Here is an 18600-nt window from a genome sequence, read left to right on the forward strand (position 1 = left end):
ACAATTTTCCTGTTGGGCATCCTGGAAATTTGAATTACAATGTTGTCGTTCTGATTAGCTGCGTTGCGAAGCATTAATCTGGTTATTACTTGACTTTCTGCAGATGAACCTAAGTTGGTTCCCATCTTGGATTGAGAACATGGTTGAGAGCACGTTGGGCAAGTGTTGTTTTCCAGCAACCAACCCTGTAATAACTGTGCTTACAAGCTGTTTCGATTAATTTCATTTCGAATATCACTCCCTTAGTCCGTGTGGTTAGCGGCGAAGAATACTGCCACAGCTCGTCATTGCTTGTCGTAGAAGGCGACTAATATGACACAGGGGCACCCTATCCGGGCTTGTCGGAGCCAAAGGGAGGGCCTAACGAGCCGCCGGGCCGGACTAAGGTGTAAATCGGACCGTGCCGAGAGTCAGCCTGGCTGAGGGTCCGGGTTAACAACTAGATCAGTCTCAAACGGTGGGTTCAGGGAGATGGCGACCCCCTGTCGTAACTATCGCCTTAACCGGGCATCGCGGATCTCTGCCCGGGTGTACCTTCCCTTTCTCCGCAACTCGTGGGATTCAATTATGAACACAATTAACAAAAAAATAAACACCACAATGGAGCCGGGCACTCCTAAGAAACCCAAAACGCTGGAGAAGGTGGGTGCTGCAAAAGCGATAGGATCTGCGGCCGCCAGCACCTCTGCAAAGTGCGCGTCGGCGCCAAAAACTGCAGAAGGTCCGGCTAAGACTGTCGCTCCGCCGACCGAGCAAAAAAATTTTACATATGCGGAGAAGCGGACTGCCGCGCAGACACTCCGATCACATATCAGGAGCAAGACCGCCAACCCCTCAGCCGAATGGTTGAAGAAGGCAAAGAGATCGAAGGTCCAACCAACCCTGTCTTTTGCAAACATCACGAGGGACAAGATTTTGACTGGGCTGGTGGACGAGGGGAATCCCGGAGACCGGATCCCCAAAAATCAGTGGAAGGCTTCGAGGAGAAGCTGGCCGTCTTCTGCATGGCACTGCTCCGAAACTTGCCCCAGGGCAGCGTCAAGGTGCTGGCCTGCGATAGTCAGCGGTCGGCTGACCTATATAAGAAGGCGACAGCGCAGCTCGGCGAGGTGTACAAAGGGGCGAAAATCGTAGCGCTGGATTGGCGTGACGTTCCCTGCAGGCCCCGAGCGAGGATCTGGCTGCCGTCCTCCATAAAGACGCCGGAAGACATCCTCTTCATGTTGCAGAGGTGCAACCCAAACCTCCCCACGCACGACTGGAAGGTCGTAAAGGTGGAGCAGCATGAGGGGCCGGTGAGTCAGGCCATCGTCGTGCTGAACAAGGAATTAGTTTCCCCAATAGAGGCTGCTCACGGGAAACTGAATTTCGGTTTCAGCGCGATCAGAGTGGAGGTCCACAAGAGAGACTCGAGCGCGAAGGAGGACCCGGTCGGCAACCCAGCCGAGCAGGTCTTTCCGGAAGAACTTGAGGCTCCCGGGGACGATGAGCCGGAGGACGGCTATTCCACCGACGCATCGTTGAGCATAGTGATGCAGGCGATGAAGCCGGCTGTTGGAGACGACGACCTCAGTGACGATGAGAAAGCCGACGTCACGGTGGTGGAGGGAAACGTTGCAGATGTCATTAAGACTACTGCAGGTGAACCTCCACCACAGTAAGGCAGCGTCTGCTTCTCTGCTGCTCCGCCTGGCTGACGGGGCAGACCTAGTGCTGGTACAGGAACTTTGGGTCGTTGGAGGCAAGGTCTTTGAACTAGGCACCAAGGGATTCAAGTTGCTACTTGACCCTAAGGGAGTTAAAATTCGAACCTGCATTTTAGCCAAAAGGCATCTTAGCATATTTCTGCTTCATAATTACAGCAACGGAGACAAAACCTTAGCAAGCCTGGAACTTCCAGCGAATACCGTAGGGGTGACTTCAACGTACATGGTCTTCGAAAATGAGGACCCTCCAGACGAGCTAGTCCGACATCTTATCGAAGAGAGCGAGGCGCTCAACATCGACCTGGTTATCGGCTGCGACGCTTATGCTCACCACACTCAGTGGGGAAGCCCATCAAGCAATAACAGGGGTGAGTCTCTTTTTAATTTCATCCTTGGCTCGAACTTATTCTTATTCAACAGTGGCACCTTCATCACCAAAAATAGCCAAACGGTCATTGACCTCACCTTGGTGTCAAGCAGTCTTCTTGAAAAAGTCAGAAATTGGGAAGTCTCAAGCGAGCACTCCTTTTGAGACCTCAGATTCATAGAAACTACATTATTATTAGACCCTCTCACTCCAGCTGAATTCGTCAACCTTAGACGAATAAACTGGCGCGCTTATAGAGAAGCCTTGATAGGTATTCTTCCAATAGAACCCCCAAATGACAATAGTGTTCTACCCAGTCCAGATAACTTAGTAGGGACCTTCACAGAAGCCTGCAATATAGCCCTCGAATCAACCTACCCTAAATGCAAACCGAGAGGATCCAAAAAGCCTCCTTGGTGGACCCAGAAACTTTCAGAAACTGCAGAACCCTTTTTAAAAGGACGAAAGCGGGGAATGAAGATCTAAAATGCAACATTATAAGTTGGAACTAGCCTCCTAACAGAAGACCATAAGAAATGGAAAACGATCAGCTTGGCAACCCTCCTGCTCAAACATAGAGGTAACAACCGATGCAGCTCGGCTTAAGAAGATCCTGTCCAAAACAAGCCCTTCCTTGGAATACCTTAAAACCAGATGGCTCATGGTCAGACTCCCACTTTCCGGGTAGTCTCCCGGTAGAACGACTTCCAGAAAATCAGTCTGGTTCAAGCATCGACCTGGAAACGCTCCTGTCTGAACATAACATCAGAAGGGCCATAAGCAGTTTTGAACCCTTCAAATCAGCAGGACCTTCGCACATCCAAAATCCTGGCCGAATTGCCGTCAAATGGCTAAAGAAAATTTTCCGCACCATACTTAAGATAGGAACATTGCCATCAACATGGAGGGAAACAAAGGTAGTCTTTCTACCCAAAGCGGCCAAAGCCTCGCAAACGACGACGAAAGATTTCAGGCCTATAAGTCTGACATCCTTCCTAGTTAAGAGTTTTGAACGACTGTTTGGACTGCACATCAGGTCAGTCATGACGCAAAACAATTATCAGCAGCACAACATGCTTACTCAAAGGGCAAGTCCACCGAATCAGCTTTGCACGCAGTAGTCAGCCAAATAGAACAGTCACTCAACCACAAGAAATACGCACTAGTTGCGTTCCTGGACATAGAGGGCGCTTTCAACAATACTCTCCCTGCATCCATAACCGAACCCCTCACTGACCTGGGTGTTGAGTTTCAAGTCGTGGAGCTAATCCATAAATTTCTGATGAGCAGAATGGTAACCTCCACCCTTGGAACCTCAACACAAACAAGGTTCGTGAACAGGGGAACCCCTCAGGGTTCAGGTGTACTCTCCCCTCTACTATGGAACATCGTAGTGAATAAGCTGCTGTGTAACATGGAAGAGGGTGGATGTAAGGTTGTGGCATATGCGGACGACGTAGCCATTTAATTCTCAGGGAAATACCTTCAGACACTATGCGATCTAATGACCGCCAAACTTAAAATACTATCTGACTGGACAACAGAAATAGCGCATTCTCGTATCATTCTCATTGTTGCCGAGCGTTGACGGTGCTTTTCGGATATCTGACGTTTGGGAGCTCTTGGGGTCATCTCTTCAGTTACTCGAACTGTTCTCAGATCACTATCTGCATAAGCAAGTATCTACAAGGCTGCTTTCTTACTCTTTTGTTTATAGCTCATACGTCCCTGAGTTATTATACACCTTATCATTGGAATAGCATAACCCTATGCAGTTTTAGCCAAATCAGGAAGAGCATAAAATAAATGTAAACCTTTCATCGTTATTAAAGGCAATCTGTGGAGTCTATAAGCCTAAGTCAGAAACTGGACAGGACTCTTCTGGTTCAGCGATTGTGTTTGCTACTTATTCTTGCAATCTTCCTTCTGCGGTGCCACAAAAGCGAGCACCTATAGCTGGCCGGATTCTCTTAAGACAAACTTCCAAAATATATCAGGCATGCGAACCAAGGCTGAGTTGGTTTATTTGATGACTTCTACCTGCGACTTTGATGTGAAAATATTAGTTGAGACCTGGCTCAACTCTAACTTTTTTAATGACGAGTTTTTTGATTCGAACCAGTTCCTGATTTATCATAAAGATAGGGATGCTGAGAAAACGCATTATTCAAGAGGTGGAGTTATTGTGACAGTCCGACGTACTCTTCTTTCCGAAAATATTATTCTCTCAAATGAGGATTCACTGCTGTACCAAATTTGCGTTTCAGTTCATGGGCAATCTGAAAAAGTTGTATTTATTGCATCATACATACGACCTAACAGCGACTACAGCACATTTGGATAACATATTATGCGTTCATGAAGGGCTACTGGATACCGATCATATCTGGGAACTTTAACCTAGGTTCCCTTGTGTGGGTGCAGGATCCTCACTCTTCTAATTTAATTTTTAGCAATGTTCACTTACCACATGAGATCCTATTAGTTGATGACTTGTTCAGTATGGGCTTAACCCAGATAAACACAATCTTTAACTGTTTAAATAGATTATTAGATCTAGTTTTTGTTATTTTGAAATGCGATGTTCATCATATGCCATTGCTTTTAATTTTACAATTTATACTTTTGAGCATTAATAACCTCAAGTTCCATTTTACACATTTAATGAAAATAATCTACTCGCTGTTCGTAATGATATAACCTGTTAATTGATCTTCAGTTTTTTCGCATGCTAGGGTTGATAATTGCTATTTAAAATTTCTTAATATTATTTCTAATATTCTCAAAAGAAATTGTCCCCTGAAGGTACGGAGTACTTATAGGCTGCCATGGTACACAAGTGGTCTAAAAAAACATAAAAACCTTCGTAATAAGTTTTAAAAACGATACCTGGCAACTCGTAACTCTCTTGACTGGGAACGATACAGGCAGCACAAGCGGGAGTTTGAATTTTTAAATAAATTTCTGTGCAACCAGTACATTATCAATGTTGAGAATGGTCTTAAACAAAATCCTAAAACTTTCTGGAGGTTTGTTAATTCAAAAAATAATTTGTCTTCTATACCTTCTTCTATGACTATGGATAACATTACTGTTTCCTCTGAGCTGGGTGTGAAAAATCTTTTCGCAAAATTTTTTAATTCTAACTTCGAATCTCTTAGTGATTGGAACCATCTAGAGACATTGAATATTATTCAGTTTCCTCGTAATATTGGATTCTTTTCAGTGTCCTTCGATGATATTCGTCAAGTGGTTTTCATGATAATAATAAGTCTGACTTGGATGGGATATCTCCGTTTCTTAAAAAATTGTGTCTCAGCACTTTGTCAGCCTCTAAAATTAATTTTCGACTTGTCACTTTCCAGGGGGTGTTTTATTAAAAAATGGAAAGAAGCCACGGTTACACCAATTCATAAATCGGGTAGTAAATGCCTTATCATTAACTATCGACCCATTTCCACATTGAGTAACATATCTAAACTTTTTGAGCGGATTATCACCAAGCATCTTTCCTTTCTAGTGAAGCCCTACATTTCGCCCAATCAGCATGGTTTTATGTCCGGCACCACACCTTCTCCAGAATCCCGCGACAACTCACGAACCTTTGAAATGCCAACAAGAACGCATCAGTGCGTACGACTTGTACGGTGGCTTATCACGGATACGATACGTTGTGCTGAAGGGACCACAAAATTCAACGCAACAAATATTGCATTGGCAGAGAGCTCGAGGTCTATCTGCTGGCAAGTTTCCTATAATTTGCGTCAAGAGTTGCGGCTTACAGCGAAAGCAGCGCTTGCACGGCCGAACTGTTCGTCGGCAGACTTCTTGAGCATTAATTAGCCATATTATCTCGCGCAGACGACTTACGAGAGCTCGTGGGCTAGCGTGACAATTCGTAACGAGCAGGTATGACACATAGGATCTGACGAACTGTGAGCTTTTAGACAGCAACAACGGGAATTTGGCTTCGTACGGGATAGGAGCCTTCAATATCCGACCCCCAACTCGTAGCAATGTCGAGGAGCACCAATCTAATTTATTTTCCTGAAGAAAAGGGTTTAACTTTTGAATATTCGTTGCTACCGGTTTATTTTTCTGAATTTTACCTATGTCGTCCCTGAATTCGCGAAATTGGATAACTTCTAAAATTTTATCAAAAGCGAAATCCAGTTCTCTTGGCGAAATACTTTTTTCAAAGGGCTTCGACACTTTTCTGCACCTTTGAATAAAAGGAAAACCCCACACGAACACTCTCAGATGCTTCAGGTGCGACGAAAAGGACTCTATTTTCTGAAGCAAATAACTTGGCTCTGGGCTGACCACGAGATCTAGTGCCGATTTGCGGCTCCATCGACATTATATCTGCCGGCAGTTCGAAATGTTTGTTTACAGGCCAATTACTTGCTGAGTCTAGCAAGAACGAAGGCCCACCGAACCAAACGGACGTTGTAAGCTCCTCTACGTCACATCCTCGGGACACTATGTCTGCTGGGTTGACTTTCGTGGGAACGTGACTCCAAATTGCTTTCTCCGACCACTCCTGAGTTTCTGCAACCCGGTTCAAAACAAAAACCGACAACGACGAGGGATGGGTTTTAATCCAGTGTAAAGTGATCTCGGAGTCTGTCCACAGGAATACATTCTCAATGGGACAATTTAGAATGGCCTGACACGATTATAGAGATCTGCTAAAAGGTGAGCTGTACACAGCTCAAGGCGAGGCAAAGTTTTCGTCTTGAGGGGAGCTTCTTTCGATTTGGCGGCCAATAAAGACACTTTCAAACCTTCAGCAGTTTGAGTACGAACGTAGATGCACGCTCCACACGCTCGCATGGAAGCGTCATCGAATCCATGTTTTTGAATCGGGACTTGTGGATCTGTGTTGACGAATCGCGATGTTTTAATTTTCGGCAGCTGCAGAAGCGTCGCGTTAAACGTCTCCCACGATGTAAGCAACTGCATCGGTAACGACTCGTCCCAATCTAATTTTCGAAGCCACAGTTCCTGCAACAACATTTGTGACCAAAGGACACAAAAGGCCAAGTGGGTCGAAAAGTCGAGCAGTAACCGACAAAATATTTCGCTTTGTCGCGCGAAGATCCAGGAAAGAGTCATCCAACCGAAATTGAAAGTAATCTTTAACCGGTTACCAAACCACGCCAAGGATCTTAGTTACAAAATAAATATATCAGGCATGCGAACCAAGGCTGAGTTGGTTTATTTGATGACTTCTACCTGCGACTTTGATGTGAAAATATTAGTTGAGACCTGGCTCAACTCTAACTTTTTTAATGACGAGTTTTTTGATTCGAACCAGTTCCTGATATATCATAAAGATAGGGATGCTGAGAAAACGCATTATTCAAGAGGTGGAGTTATTGTGACAGTCCGACGTACTCTTCTTTCCGAAAATATTATTCTCTCAAATGAGGATTCACTGCTGTACCAAATTTGCGTTTCAGTTCATGGGCAATCTGAAAAAGTTGTATTTATTGCATCATACATACGACCTAACAGCGACTACAGCACATTTGGATAACATATTATGCGTTCATGAAGGGCTACTGGATACCGATCATATCTGGGAACTTTAACCTAGGTTCCCTTGTGTGGGTGCAGGATCCTCACTCTTCTAATTTAATTTTTAGCAATGTTCACTTACCACATGAGATCCTATTAGTTGATGACTTGTTCAGTATGGGCTTAACCCAGATAAACACAATCTTTAACTGTTTAAATAGATTATTAGATCTAGTTTTTGTTATTTTGAAATGCGATGTTCATCATATGCCATTGCTTTTAATTTTACAATTTATACTTTTGAGCATTAATAACCTCAAGTTCCATTTTACACATTTAATGAAAATAATCTACTCGCTGTTCGTAATGATATAACCTGTTAATTGATCTTCAGTTTTTTCGCATGCTAGGGTTGATAATTGCTATTTAAAATTTCTTAATATTATTTCTAATATTCTCAAAAGAAATTGTCCCCTGAAGGTACGGAGTACTTATAGGCTGCCATGGTACACAAGTGGTCTAAAAAAACATAAAAACCTTCGTAATAAGTTTTAAAAACGATACCTGGCAACTCGTAACTCTCTTGACTGGGAACGATACAGGCAGCACAAGCCGGAGTTTGAATTTTTAAATAAATTTCTGTGCAACCAGTACATTATCAATGTTGAGAATGGTCTTAAACAAAATCCTAAAACTTTCTGGAGGTTTGTTAATTCAAAAAATAATTTGTCTTCTATACCTTCTTCTATGACTATGGATAACATTACTGTTTCCTCTGAGCTGGGTGTGAAAAATCTTTTCGCAAAATTTTTTAATTCTAACTTCGAATCTCTTAGTGATTGGAACCATCTAGAGACATTGAATATTATTCAGTTTCCTCGTAATATTGGATTCTTTTCAGTGTCCTTCGATGATATTCGTCAAGTGGTTTTCATGATAATAATAAGTCTGACTTGGATGGGATATCTCCGTTTCTTAAAAAATTGTGTCTCAGCACTTTGTCAGCCTCTAAAATTAATTTTCGACTTGTCACTTTCCAGGGGGTGTTTTATTAAAAAATGGAAAGAAGCCACGGTTACACCAATTCATAAATCGGGTAGTAAATGCCTTATCATTAACTATCGACCCATTTCCACATTGAGTAACATATCTAAACTTTTTGAGCGGATTATCACCAAGCATCTTTCCTTTCTAGTGAAGCCCTACATTTCGCCCAATCAGCATGGTTTTATGTCCGGCACCACACCTTCTCCAGAATCCCGCGACAACTCACGAACCTTTGAAATGCCAACAAGAACGCATCAGTGCGTACGACTTGTACGGTGGCTTATCACGGATACGATACGTTGTGCTGAAGGGACCACAAAATTCAACGCAACAAATATTGCATTGGCAGAGAGCTCGAGGTCTATCTGCTGGCAAGTTTCCTATAATTTGCGTCAAGAGTTGCGGCTTACAGCGAAAGCAGCGCTTGCACGGCCGAACTGTTCGTCGGCAGACTTCTTGAGCATTAATTAGCCATATTATCTCGCGCAGACGACTTACGAGAGCTCGTGGGCTAGCGTGACAATTCGTAACGAGCAGGTATGACACATATGATCTGACGAACTGTGAGCTTTTAGACAGCAACAACGGGAATTTGGCTTCGTACGGGATAGGAGCCTTCAATATCCGACCCCCAACTCGTAGCAATGTCGAGGAGCACCAATCTAATTTATTTTCCTGAAGAAAAGGGTTTAACTTTTGAATATTCGTTGCTACCGGTTTATTTTTCTGAATTTTACCTATGTCGTCCCTGAATTCGCGAAATTGGATAACTTCTAAAATTTTATCAAAAGCGAAATCCAGTTCTCTTGGCGAAATACTTTTTTCAAAGGGCTTCGACACTTTTCTGCACCTTTGAATAAAAGGAAAACCCCACACGAACACTCTCAGATGCTTCAGGTGCGACGAAAAGGACTCTATTTTCTGAAGCAAATAACTTGGCTCTGGGCTGACCACGAGATCTAGTGCCGATTTGCGGCTCCATCGACATTATATCTGCCGGCAGTTCGAAATGTTTGTTTACAGGCCAATTACTTGCTGAGTCTAGCAAGAACGAAGGCCCACCGAACCAAACGGACGTTGTAAGCTCCTCTACGTCACATCCTCGGGACACTATGTCTGCTGGGTTGACTTTCGTGGGAACGTGACTCCAAATTGCTTTCTCCGACCACTCCTGAGTTTCTGCAACCCGGTTCAAAACAAAAACCGACAACGACGAGGGATGGGTTTTAATCCAGTGTAAAGTGATCTCGGAGTCTGTCCACAGGAATACATTCTCAATGGGACAATTTAGAATGGCCTGACACGATTATAGAGATCTGCTAAAAGGTGAGCTGTACACAGCTCAAGGCGAGGCAAAGTTTTCGTCTTGAGGGGAGCTTCTTTCGATTTGGCGGCCAATAAAGACACTTTCAAACCTTCAGCAGTTTGAGTACGAACGTAGATGCACGCTCCACACGCTCGCATGGAAGCGTCATCGAATCCATGTTTTTGAATCGGGACTTGTGGATCTGTGTTGACGAATCGCGATGTTTTAATTTTCGGCAGCTGCAGAAGCGTCGCGTTAAACGTCTCCCACGATGTAAGCAACTGCATCGGTAACGACTCGTCCCAATCTAATTTTCGAAGCCACAGTTCCTGCAACAACATTTGTGACCAAAGGACACAAAAGGCCAAGTGGGTCGAAAAGTCGAGCAGTAACCGACAAAATATTTCGCTTTGTCGCGCGAAGATCCAGGAAAGAGTCATCCAACCGAAATTGAAAGTAATCTTTAACCGGTTACCAAACCACGCCAAGGATCTTAGTTACATCTGAGTCTGCCATAAGTAGCATTACAGCGCTATCAGATGCGGATAACTCTGAACAGTTTGAAAACCACTTTGCCAATTCAAAACCTGCCTCTTGCAAGACCTGAGAAACTTCGTCTCGAAGACTTTGCAGGTCCTCAACGCATCCTGCGCCAGTCAACAAATCGTCAACATAAAAATCATTCTGAATAACCTTTGCGGCTTTTGGATGAGTTGCTTGCGCCATCTCTCCTAGCCGCATTAAACACCGAATCGCCAAAGAGGGTGCTGGCGAAGTTCCAAATGTAACGGTGTTTAACTTAAAGATTTTCAGGGACTCAGAAGGATCTCGTCTCCATACCATGAGCTGGAAGTTTCGGTCAGCTGGAAGTTTCGGTACGGCTCGATGCATCGAAAATTACTTTCAACTTAGTTAAAATACTTTGTGGCCGTAGAACGCATTGGTGCGGAATGAAATAGTGAGCCCATTGAAACATATTCCTCCATGAATTCAAGATACATCTTCTTCAGCGAAGGGTCCTTTAAAAATCTACTTTTCGCAACTTCGTTTGACGAACCAAGAGTAATTGGGTCAGATTTGAACGGGGCTTGAAGAAGAACGGATCTGCCAACTGAATATTTCCAGGCACCCTCCACACGCTGGTGTTCACCGCTTGATCCGGATGATAACCAGAAATATTTTTCATAATCCAAAAATCGGACGACAACTGGCTGTTCCCTACTCGCGACTTCACAATCGTGTGTATTTTTTTTGTGGCTTGGCATTCGCATGCAAAACATGCGACGTGGATGGACCCTCCTGCATGAGCGTAGAATGAGAAGGGGGTGGCAACGCGAGATTTGTGTTTGGGGAATATATGTGTAGCAAAGTGTGGTGTGAGGAAGTGCACACTCTACATCTGTTCGATTTGCATTTTTTGACCGTGTGACCCTTTCTTAAGCAGTTAATGCTTAAGGGTGCTCTTTTAGCGAAATCCAATTTTTACTGAACTGTTAGGGCAGTTTCCAATCTTCCAAATCTTCCACATTCCCTACAAAGTGGAAGCGAAATATAATCTGTTCTTCCCATTTTCTTTTAGTTCCTGCATCGATTGTCAATACGTCCTTCTCTTCCAACTCTTCGCGGTATACATCTTTTGTATCTTTCACTTCTATTTGGTTTTGAAAAATTGAAGCATTTTCAATGTGCATATTTAGAATCTCTAATCGACACTCAAGCTCAACCGGATTCACAGAGTATTTAGCTTCTTTTAAATGGCGATACGTTCGGTTAATACAACATCTAGTTGGTGGTTAAGCTCTTCGATATCCTTGGTTGCCATTGCGTTTGTTTGTATATAGTTTTGTTGGTATCGAAGAGATTTTAAAAATTTTATTTTTATTATATATTTATATTTTTTATATAATATATTTATATTTTTTATATAAGCCCTGCGAAAAAAACGAACAAACGTTTATGCAGACCGAAATTTGCACTGCTGCAGCGATCGAAAACGAAAACGACCAAAGATAATGGTGTCGGTGTGCGTGTGTATGTGTACGCGGCTAGCGGCTCTAATCCTAGGCAATTGCTAACGGAGAATGATACACTGACCGATAAGTAAGGGCAACGAATATATAAGCCTGATGCCGAAAGGCGCGAAAAAATTATGAAAACGCGGGAAAATTGTATAAAGCGGGGAAAAATTCTGAAAAGCGCGGGAAAGTGTTCAGACAAACTGCGGCGGTAGTTTTTGCCGCTAATTTTTGAGAACTACACTTTTCACGATTTGCACTTTTTTCGAGCTATTTTATTTGTTCTCTAAATTGGTGCTCACTACGACGCAAATTGGGGGAATTAAGTTTGCACTAATTGGGTCGACGCGAGGATTACGGGCCAAAGCGATTCACATATAATTCGAAATATATTATGTTTATTGCAGAATTTTGGTTGTTAGTACATGCAAATTTTTATTTCTTGGTTAGAATGCTCACTATCTACCGATTGTTAAAAGATGGGCCAAAACAAAATTAACAAAACGCCACAGATTAACTTTCACCTTTTAGCACCCTATACCGATTTGATAATTGCAATTTCCTTTTTTACATCCATGTTCCAGCAGCAGCAGCAAATTAAACAATTAAAGTTGCAGCGGCGGAAGAAAGGTCTTGGGCAACGACACGAATAAATGGGTTTTGTGTGTTTGTTGGTAAACTGATTCATGAGTATCGATTTAATTGTTTCGGAGTTGAACGATCTTTCGCTATCACAATAAATTGTTTTGATTTTTGGGAAGAAATTTAATATGTGTAGTATAGGGGATTTTACGTCCACTATGGCCCTCGATGCGATAGCCTGCACCGTGGCGAATTTTGAAAATTTATCGATGCATGTTAGAAAAAGGGTTCAAACTGTTGAAAAAATGTCGATCTGGAGAATTTTCCCCACAAAAGAAGTTATCGGTGTTTCTGCTACCACTTGCTTAGATGGATGGCGTTTGTATTTTGCCATTGAACAGTTCTTGCAATTTAAAGTTGTTTCTGTTGCTAACCGAAGGGAAAAAATAGTCCCTCAAGATTTGCCTTACATTTTCTTGTGCTGCTCGGTGAGCCCTGTTGTGTTCTGCTATGACAATTTCTCTTTGCTCAGTTGTATCCATTATGTCCTGCACGAAGCTTTTCGTATATTTGAATTCGACTAGTCGATGTTGAATAAATGCCAATATCGGTAGGGAGCAATATATTGCGTTTACCACCTCAGCATTAACTAAATCTTGTAAAGTGTTAAGCAGATTTTCTCGGTTAGAAATTTTTATTACGTGTCGCACCTTGCTTTTAAACAAGATGGATGTGTCAACAGAGGAGCTGTTTCCTTCCTCAATTACTATTTGGTTCCGGAAACAGTTTACTGGGTCTATGGTGTATGTCAGTGACTGTTCGCTGTGTATGGTTGCTACATCTGATTCCATTTCGTCTTCTAAGACATTTATGTTCTGGCGAGACAGCGCGTCTGCCACAAGGTTTTATTTGACAGGTTTATAAACTTATTTTGCGCCGTGATCGTCGATAATCCCCTTCCAGCGTTTTAGTTTCGCGTTAGGGTTTTTGTCCGAGACGGCAAAGGTAAGTGGCTGGTGGTCGGTAAAGATCAGCAAGCCTTTCACTCCGTACAAGTAATTCCGGAGGTTTTTCAGTGCCCAAACTATAGCGAGGAGCTCTCGCTCGTTGGTTGCATAATTTTTTTCGTTGTCCCGCAGCGCACGTGATATCATAGTGATGGGGCGGCCATCTTGCGATAGTACTGCTCCCAATTCAGAGCCTGACGCATCAGTCGTCAAGTCAAATGGCTTTTTGAAGTCCGGGTAGGATAGCAGAACGTCTTCTGATGCCAAGATCTCTCTCAGCCTGTCAAACGTTTCTCACCGTTTCTTGGTCATATATATGTCAACTTTTCTCTAATGATATTTGCTAGTTTTACCATTTTCTCCCTTTAGGATATTCGTTAAGGATCTTGCGATAGTCGCGAAGTTTTTTATGAAGCACCTATAATAGATTGCTAGTCCCAAGAAAGATCTGAGTTCGTATAACGTTCTAGGCGGGGGAAATTGTTTTATTGCTTTGATCTTCTCAGGTGAAGTTCGTAGCCCTGATTGTATTCTACGCTTTTTTTAAAGAACTTTGACTTTTCTTGGGACATTCTCATGGCCGCCTCTAAGAGTTTCGTTAAGGCCCAATCCACGTCCCTAACATGGTCCTCTTTTGTTTTGAAAAATATTATAACGTCATCGACATACACATAGCATATCTTTGAAATTCCTTCCCAGAGGACATCGTCGATGGTTCTCTGGAAAATGCTCGGGGCATTCTTAAGTCCAAATGGCAGTCTACAGAATTCGTATTTGCCGTTGTTTATTGAAAAGGCTGTCTTTTCCCTGTCCTTTTCTGCCAGCTCTATCTGATGAAAGCCTGACTTGAGGTCGAGTGTCGTAAAAAATTTCGACTCGCCCATATTCGACAGTATTGTCGAGATGGTAGGGATAGGGTATCTATCGTCTACGGTTTTTTGGTTTTTTACAATCATTTTATCGAAGGTGGCTTTTATTGCCACAGGAACGTCCTCGTGTGTGTAGAACATTTCTGGTAAAATCGAGCTTCGCATTCACTTGTTTAAGTAAGTCGAGTCCGATAATGCCGTTAAAGTCTTTAAGGTCGTTAAGAATGAAAAATGGTGTTTTTACGTTGAACGCTGAAACTAGACATTTTTATATATTTTAGTAAAGCCATGGATCGACTTTACGGTGAATGGTTTGTCCGCTGCCACGATGCCTTTCAGCCCCGGGAGTGGAGTAATGTAATTTTCTAGAGGTGCCTGTGTCGATTAATAGTTTTATTTATCTTCCTGCTACCGTACGTGTAATGTAAGGAAGCAGGGATTTTATTCTAAAAAATTGCAGGAGTCTTCTCAAGCCAACTCGTCTCTATCTCCGTAGTGCTTGCATGCGCAACGAAGTCATATTCCTCATCGTCGGTTTTTTCTTCCGGCATGAAGTTTATTTTTTGTTGGGATCGTGTCGACCCCCACGCCGTGGGCTGCTTGAACCTGGAGGAGGTGTCGACCTCCATTGGTTCTGGCGCTGGTTGGCTTGGACCTGCGATATTATATGGTCTTTGTTTAAAAGAACCGCCCTGATTAGTTGCTCCCTTTTGGGTTCTGACAAAGTGAGGGTTCTTTTTTATCGCCCTCTGGCTTTGGTTCTGTTCATAGTTTTTCCACCCTGTTTGTCGCTGGTTGCTAGGCCTAAATTTCTTTTCCTTGCGGGCGAAGGTGGCTGCGAAAGCGCTTCTGTCATTACTTGCCTCAGCTTCTTGAGCTAATGCCAAGGCTGATGGTAAGACTCTTGGTTGCGCCGGAAAAACGGCTATTTTTAATGAATTTTTTAAGCCAGATATGAACGCATGTAAAGCGTCATTTCTGTGCTGTTGATTTAAAACTGCCGCCGCGGTTGCGTCGTGAGTCATGATTGTTTTGTTGGTAAGAAGCGTTAGCTTTTGTTCGATCTCGTCATAGTATTTAAGAAGGGGCAGTTCTCCCTGTCTTGATAGACTTAACTCTTGTTTAATTACGTTTGCTGGAGTTTTGTCCGCATACGTAAAATCCAATGTTAAATGAGGCTAATACAGTCGTTGCCGCGCCCCGTACCTTATTTTTAAGTATTCCTACAGCCTGGTAATGTCGGCTGCTGCCTTTGTATGGCTCAAATACCCTATATGCTGCAGTAGCAGCCTGCCTCCAAGAAACATAGTTTTCCTGCTTCCCGTCGAATTCCGGGACAGATTTTACCATGTCCAGGGGTTCGTTACATTCTTTCCCCGGTTCTATTTCTATTGCCAGGGAAGTCTGAATTTACGAAGTTTTATCTTTTAATGAGCATAACTCTCCCATAATTTAAGCTAATTTTTCATCGAATAACTCCTGTTGCCTTTAAAGCGCGCAGGCTATGGCAGATTCCATGCTCGCAATTTGTTCAGCCTGCATTTCTTCTGTTTTCTGGGTTCGTGCGTTTTTAAAGTCAAGAACACTGTCTCGGATTTGTGGTACCCTGCTGGTCGATGTGTGGCAATCTCGTTCAGATTGATTCTGTTCTGATTTCTGCCTTTCTACTCTTGTCTTCAAAAGTTTTTTGTATTCTTCTAAAACTTCTTCGTCTGATGAGACGTTGTCGCTATTTCTATACATGAGTCAGTATAAAAAAAAAATATCGTGGGTGCCACAAAATTCAATCAAGGGTTTGTTAAAAAAATTTAAGCACCTATTATTTTTTGCAACAAAATTTAAATATCAAAAAGAACGTTTTATTAAAAAAATGTTTTGTATTTTTTGTGACGGAAATTAGGCATCAAAAATAACATTTTTTATTACTTAAAACTTTCCAAAAAATATAACTGGTTTATTTTATTTTTGCACAATTGAGCATAGGAAAATTTGAAATTTATTCGTTTTTAAGCGTCAACGAAATTTATTTTTGAAATATTTGCATTAGCGAACACTTAGAACAAAAAGGCTACTCACATGTTCTTATATTTATTTCGTCTTCGGGTTCTATGTTTTGCCGACGGCTTTTTCCGCCACTGGTACTGCCGCAGCCGTTGTCGCTGCCGCCGCTGACGCTGCCGCTGCTATTGTCGCTGTCGCTGCCGCTGCCGCCGCTGTCGCTGCTGTTGTCGCTGCTGCTGCCGTTATCGCTGCCGCTGCTGTTCTCTTCTTAGGGAGGAATTTTTTGCAATTCCCGTTGCAGACTTCGGGTTTCTTCCACTTGTTAAGAGGAATTTTTTAGATTTTGGGTTGCAGATTTTGGATTTCTTCCACTTGTTTAGATTTTGGGTTGCAGACTTTGGGTTTCTTCCACTTGTTAAGAGGAATTTTTTTTTCAGTTTTCCTTCACTTTGTTACAAGTTTTAGGAAATATTATGGTTTGATTTTCGTATTTTTCTAGTGCCAGTTCTTGACCGCACTTTTAATTATATTTTCACTTGCACTTATTACACTGGACCGCGTGAGTCGTTGATTTTAATTTTACTTTTTACTTTCACTTGCAATTTCTTGCACTTGGATCGCGTGAGTGTCGTTGAGTTGGCCGACAAATTAAGTATTATTTTTAAGTATTTATTTTATATTTTTATTTATTTCCATACGCCCGTAAGGGCATAGGTATTTTATACCGAGTTATTTCTCTGGAGTACAATTTTTGACTAAACTAAAAAACCTATCCAACTGCAGCTTGAGGCCTTTGCCTGGCTGCAGCGCTGTCGCCAAGGTGCCGGGTCAGGGTTTTGTCCCTGCCCGTGGCTCTGGTCTGACTCCGGGCACTTGCATCCGGAACGCGCGGTCAGCGGTTTCTTCGCTCCCGTAGGAACAATCGAAAAAATAAATAAAAAAAAATTATAACTTTGCTGTTTTTTAATTTTTTTTTAGTTCTTCGACATATGGTAATGGTTAAATATTTCAGAATTACGGTTAAAATTTCATCAAAATCGGACGACTATATCATATAGCTCCCATAGGAACAATCAGAAAAAAAATACAAAAAAAATTATAACTTTACTGTTTTTAAATTTTTCTATTAGTTCTTCGACATATATCAATGGTTAACTATTTCAGAATTACGGTTTAAATTTCATCAAAATCGGAAGACTATATCATATAGCTCCCATAGAAATATTAAAAATATATAAAATAACTATCTAATAATTGAGCTGCAAATCATCATTGCTTCAATGTTTTTAGACATATACGCAAGTAAATCATAATTTTAATGTTTTCAAAAATATTTAATTCGTGCAATAGCTGCAAGGGTATATAAACTTCGGCTTGCCGAAGTTTTGTTCCTTTCTTGTTTTTAATATGAATTTGCTAAGCGATGTACCAAAACCGTAATCGAAATAGTTATATTGACTGTAACCGTAACAGTAACTGAAACCGATATTTGATTCGGAAGAAGAAAAAATAGAAGAATAGAATAGAAGAAAATATTTTATTATACCAAACTTGAGTAGAGATGCGAAAAAATCGATGTCAGCATCGATACTATCGATTATTTTGGTTTCGATAAGACATAGATTTAGTTTTCCAATCGGCGATGTACCGCTGGAGTTTTTAAGGGAGTGTTCTCCTTCCAAGCTTGCACTACTGAGTCGGATCATATCTTTAGTAAGTTTGGGACAAACGCGCCGCTCTCAAGCCGAAAACAGTTGACAAACCTATTTTTGCCAGAAAAATTTTTAAAGCTTTAAAAATGTAATTTTTTTTATGTTTTGTATGAATATTACTGGATCTCAACGTTTTGTTACAGAATGTCAAGAATATTATATTATTTTTTATAAAAGAAACATTTTTTGGGAACAAACATTTTTTTGTTTAATCGATTTATCAGTGTAACCCACGACAAAAAAGTACATTTTTGAATTTTTGTTAAAGAAAGTACCAAACAGAATGTTTTGAAACTTTTTGCACATAATAAGGTACGTTTTCAATTTAATATTTACAAAAATACTAATAAATAACGGGACAATGGGCTGTCGAGGCTCCAAAAAAAAGTACTTTAACTACTGACATGATTCAGGTCGTTTGAGTGGCTGATATCGAAAAATTCGAATACATTGACCTAAGATCTT

The 18600-nt window shown here is 41.8% G+C and overlaps 1 protein-coding gene and 1 long non-coding RNA gene across 5 annotated transcripts in view; both read right to left on the reverse strand.

Moving 5' to 3' along the window:
* Positions 1–17007, reverse strand: part of LOC128263937 (uncharacterized) — a 48130-nt gene extending 31123 nt beyond the window's left edge. For both annotated transcript variants that reach the window (XR_008268593.1, XR_008268592.1), the window contains exon 1: positions 16499–17007. This is a non-coding gene — a long non-coding RNA (uncharacterized LOC128263937). The remainder of the gene's footprint in view (positions 1–16498) is intronic.
* The window catches only part of LOC128263929 (putative serine/threonine-protein kinase STE20-like), a 272782-nt gene that overhangs the window by 250884 nt on the left and 3298 nt on the right, over positions 1–18600 (reverse strand). The window lies entirely within an intron of this gene.

Source organism: Drosophila gunungcola, unplaced genomic scaffold (assembly GCF_025200985.1).
Source record: "Drosophila gunungcola strain Sukarami unplaced genomic scaffold, Dgunungcola_SK_2 000028F, whole genome shotgun sequence".
Taxonomy (NCBI): domain Eukaryota; kingdom Metazoa; phylum Arthropoda; class Insecta; order Diptera; family Drosophilidae; genus Drosophila; species Drosophila gunungcola.